The sequence below is a fragment of the Phyllostomus hastatus genome, unplaced genomic scaffold, assembly GCF_019186645.2.
Source record: "Phyllostomus hastatus isolate PE091 unplaced genomic scaffold, TTU_PhHast_1.1 phas_scaffold_46, whole genome shotgun sequence".
Lineage (NCBI taxonomy): Eukaryota > Metazoa > Chordata > Mammalia > Chiroptera > Phyllostomidae > Phyllostomus > Phyllostomus hastatus.
In genome coordinates, this window is record NW_025334032.1 from 3,620,611 (window position 1) to 3,625,681 (window position 5,071).

At 38.8% G+C, this 5,071-nt stretch overlaps 1 pseudogene; it reads left to right on the forward strand.

The window, feature by feature from the left end:
- The first annotated feature begins 2,826 nt into the window (after window positions 1-2,826).
- Window positions 2,827-3,908, forward strand: LOC123807768 (annotated as a pseudogene).
- The last annotated feature ends 1,163 nt before the right edge of the window (window positions 3,909-5,071 follow it).

Below are 5,071 nucleotides of genomic sequence, written 5' to 3' on the forward strand. Positions count from 1 at the left end.
GGATGTCATGGCCCAACTCTTCTCCTTTCTCCAGGTGTCACTTGGCTTCCCAATTTCTCTGGTAATGACCCAGCTGGCATTCACAGTCTCAAACAGTGCACAACATGCCTGCATGTTTGCCACTCTGTCTCTATTCCCCTCAGCAACTTCAAGCATCCAGGTCCTTCCTATTGCTGCTCAACCCTTCCTGTTTGGCAGAGCAGGGATCCATTGACCTGGCTCTCTTCCAAGAATCCTGTGGCTGGCCCAGCAAGTGCTGGGCCTGGGACTGCAACTGCCCTGGACCCCACGCTGGTTCCAGGAACTTTATCATCCCAAAGCAATCTCCTTGTCGTCTGATTTTTCAATGTCCTCTACAATTTTGGCCTCAAACCTTCATATATATGCTGGGATAACATTGGCTGTTCACTCTGAAGAAGTGTCAGAAGATCAGCCATGTATTCCACCTATGCACAGCAGGGAGTGGACTCTGGCCCACCTATCTCACCGCCATCTTCTGAGTCCCCTTTGCCCATTTCTTAATTAGATTTTCCTCCTGGCATTGATCATATGAGTTCTTTATATATTTTGGAGATTAAACCCTGGTGCAATGTAATGTTGGCAAATATACTTTTCCATATTGTCATGTGGTTGGTTCCCTTTTCATTTTGATGATGTTCCTTTAGCTGTGTAGCTTTATAGTTTGATGTGGTCTCGCTTGTTTATTCTTTCTTTTCTTTCCTTTGCCCTAGAGGATGTATCAGTGAAAATATTACTGCATGGGATATCTGACATTTTACTGCCATTTTCCTTTTATGGGAAATTTTTTTTTCCCATAGGACTTTTATGGTGTCATGGCCTATGTTTAATCCTTTTATTCATTTTGAGTTTATTCTGGTATATGGTGTAAGTTGGTGGTCTAGTTTCTTTTCTTTTTTTTTCTTCTTTTTTTTTTTTTGCATGTTCTTATACAGATTTCCCAGCACCATTCATTGAAGGGCTACTTTTGCTCCATTTTATGCTTCTGCCCCATTTATCAAATATTAATTGACCATAGAGACATGGGTTCATTGATCTTATTGGTCTGTTCTTATGCCACTACCAGACTGTTTGATTACAGTGTCCTTGTAATATAGTTTGACTTCAGGTATTGTGATCCCTCCTTCTTTGTTCTTCTTTCTCAAGATTGCTGTGGCTATTCTGGGTCATTTTTGGTTCCATATAAATTTTTGAAATATTTGTTCTAAGTCTGTGAAATATATCATTGGTGTTTCAATAGGTATTGTGTTTAATCTACAGAATGCTTTGGGTAATATGGACATTTTGATGATGTTGACTCTTCCAACCCATGAACACAGTATACGCTACTTCCTTAGTTTGTTTGTATCTTCCTTAATTTTTTTCTTCAGTATTCCATAGTTTTCTGAGTATAGGTCTTTTGCCTCCTTGGTTAAGTTTATTCATAGGTACTTTATTTTTCTTGTTGCTATAGTAAATTGCATATTTTCCTAGTTTCTGTTTCTTATATTTCATTGTTGGTGTACTAAAATGCCTTTGATTTCTGCACATTGACTTTGTATCCCACTGTTTTGCCAAACTCACTTGTAAGTCAAGCAGTTTTTTGGTAGAGCCTATAGGGTTTTCTATGTACACTGTCAAGTTGTCTGCAAATGGTGACAGTTTTACTTCCTCCTTTCCAATTTGGATGCCTTTTATTTCTTTTTCCTGTCTTATCACTGTGGCTACAACTTCCAATTCTGTGTTGAATAGAAGGGGTGAAAGCAGACATCCTTGTATTTTTCCTATTTTGGGGGGAAAGCTTTCATTTTTTTCCCATTGAGTATGATGTTGGCTGTAGGTTTCTTGTATATGGTCTTTATTATATTGGGGTATGCTCCCTCCATTCCCACTTTTCTGAGTATTTTTATAATAAATGGGTGCTGTACTTTATCAAATGCTTTTTCAGCATCTATTGATAAGATCATGTGATTTTTGCCTTTCATTTTGTTTATGTGGTTTATTATGTTTATTTATTTGCAAATATTATACCATCTGTGCATCCCTGGGATGAATCCTACTTGATCCTGGTATATGACCATTTTAATGTGTTGCTGGATGAGGTTTTCCAATATTTTGTTGAGAATTTCAGTATCTATGTTCATTAGTAATATTGGCCTGTAGTTTTTGAAGAGAGAGTCTCTTTTTTAAGATTTTATTTATTTATTTTTTACAGAGAGTGGAAGGAGAAAAATAGGAAGAGAAACATCAATGTGTGGTTGTCCCTCACACACCCACAACTGGGGACCTGGCCTGCAACACAGGCATGTGCCCTGACTGGGAATCAAACTGGCTACCCTTTGGTTCACAGGCCTGCACTCAATCCACTGAGCTACACCAGTCAGGGCTAAAGAGAGAATCTTAAATGTAATAAGAGAGAAGCAACTAGCTACCTGCAGGAGCATCCCTATAAGTCTGTCAGCTGATTTCTTAAAAGGAACTTTGGAAGCTTGAAGGGATTGGCAAGAAATATTCAAAGTCATTAAAAGCAGGGGCTACAGCTAAGATTACTTTACTAGGCAAAGATATCATTTAGAATCAAAAGGCAGATAAAGTGCTTCCTAGATAAGAGAAATGGTGTTCATCATCACCAAACCAGTATTATATGACATATTAAAGTGACTTATTTAAGAAAAAGAAAGAAAATCAAAACTATTAAAAATAAAATGGCAATAAATACATATCTATCAACAATTGAATCTAAAACACAAAGGTTGTCAACTTTCGCAGTGGTTCAACTTGGCAGCCAGCCACATTACCAGTGACAGTGGCAGCTATGACAGCAGAAAAATGAGGCAGAAATGGAAAGGAGATCTCAGCCCTGCTGAGTTAATGATGCTGACCATAGGAGATGTTATTAAACAACTAACTGAAGCCTATGAACAGGGGAAAGACATCAATCTAAGTAAGGTGAAAATGAAGACAGTTGCCAAATATGGCCTTTTGTCACAGCCTCACCTGGTGGACATCATTATTGCAGTCCTGCCTCAGTATTGAAAGGTCTTCATCCCCAAGTTAAAGGCCAAACCCATCAGAACTGCTAGTGGGATTGCAGTTTTGGTGATGATGTGCAAGCCCCACAGATGTCCACACATCAGTTTTACAGGCAATATATGTGTATACTGCCCTGGAGGACCTGATTCAGACTTTGAATAATTGACACTGTCTTACACTGGATATGAGCCAACCTCCACGCTAGTTATTCATGCTAGATATGACCCTTATCTACAGAAGAGACACTGAATAGAGCAGTTGAAACAGCTTGGTCACAGTGTGGATAAAGTGGAGTTTATTGTGATAGGTGAAACACTTATGGCCCTTCGAGAAGAATACAGAGATTACTTTATTCGAAATTTACATGATGCCTTATCAGGACATACCTCCAACAATATTTACAAGGCTATCAAGTATTCTGAGAGGAGCCTCACAAAGTGTATTAGGGTTACCATTGAGACCAGACCTGATTATTGCATGAAGTGGCAGTTAAGTGACATGTTGACCTATGTCTGCACAAGGCTGGAGACTGGGGTACAGAGTGTCTATGAAGATATGGCCAGAGATACCAACAGGGGTCACACTGTGAAGGCAGTGTGTGAGTCATTTCACCTGGCCACTCATATGATGCCTGATCGGCTGAATGTGGGCCTGGAGAGAGACATTGAACAGTTTACAGAGTTTTTTGAAAACCCTGCTTTTTGTCCTGATCGTTTAAAACTTTACCCTACCCTAATGATTCATGAAAGTGGGCTGTATGAGCTGTGGAAATCAGGGAGATATAAGAGCTACTCTCCTAGTGACCTGATTGAGTGGGTGGCTTAGATTCTTGCCCTGGTGTACCTCCTTGGACTCAAGTGTACCAAGTGCAGAGGTAGTGTGTTATCTGTTATGCCAGAAATAATCAGTGACTAGCTGCTGACAATTTCTAATGAGAGTAGTCTGATTTCATATGGAGGGGTTTGAAATTTTTTTTTAATTAAAAAAGGGACACCTGGAATGCCAACTATAAACAGAGAGGGGTGGAGATGAAAAGATACTATATCCAAGCCACTTTGCCAGTATCATATTTATTAATGAATTCCTCTTTCCCTTCATTCATGATCCAGGAGGTGGAACTATGAAGGTAATAAATATGGTACCTGGTTCCAGGAGCTTATGATCTAGGGTAGGATTTCCTTTCCAATCCTTCAGTCTAGGTACATACACAGTGAGTGTGGAGGATGAAGTGTGGCCATGTGTCTGTTATCCCTGTTCTAGAGCCTCTGAAGATAAAGTAAAGACTGTCAACAATCATTCTTTGCAGATATTAATGTAACTATGGAGAAAGAGTGACATATTCCCGATGGCATGAAGGAAAACAGCTGTTTTTTCTCATAGAAATTAAGGTCTCACTTGCAATTATGGGCCTTTTAAAAAAAAAAACTGGAGATAGAGCATAGTGGGGCAGGCATTTAGAAGCCATAAAATTAGCTATCTACCTACAATTCAAACAAAACCATTCCTGTATTTGCTGGTCATTAGGCACATTTTCACCACCCTGTGAAAAGCTGCCTGGATTCTTGTATTACCAATACAGTAGTCCCCCTTTACCAGCAGGGGATATGTCCCAACCCCACAGTGGATGCCTGAAACGGCAGATAATACTGAACTTATAGAGAGAAAACTATATATTTTTTCTATACATACATACCTACATAAATTTTAATTTGTAAATTAGGCACAGTAAATTATTAACAATAACAACTAATAATAAATAGAACAATTTAAAAAAAACAAAAAATAAATAAAATAAAAAACAAACTAAGCAAACAAAAAGAATAGAGACAGAATCATAGATATGGATAGGGTTTTGATAGTTGCCAGATAGGAGGCTTGTGGAGGGCTGTGAATAGGTGAGAGGATTAGGAAGTACAAATTGATAGTTACAGAATAGCATGGGAATGTAAAGTATAATATAGAAAATGGAGTAGCCAGATAACTATATGCTTTATCCATGGACATGCACAATGGTGTAGGGATGGCCTGAGGAAGTGGAGGG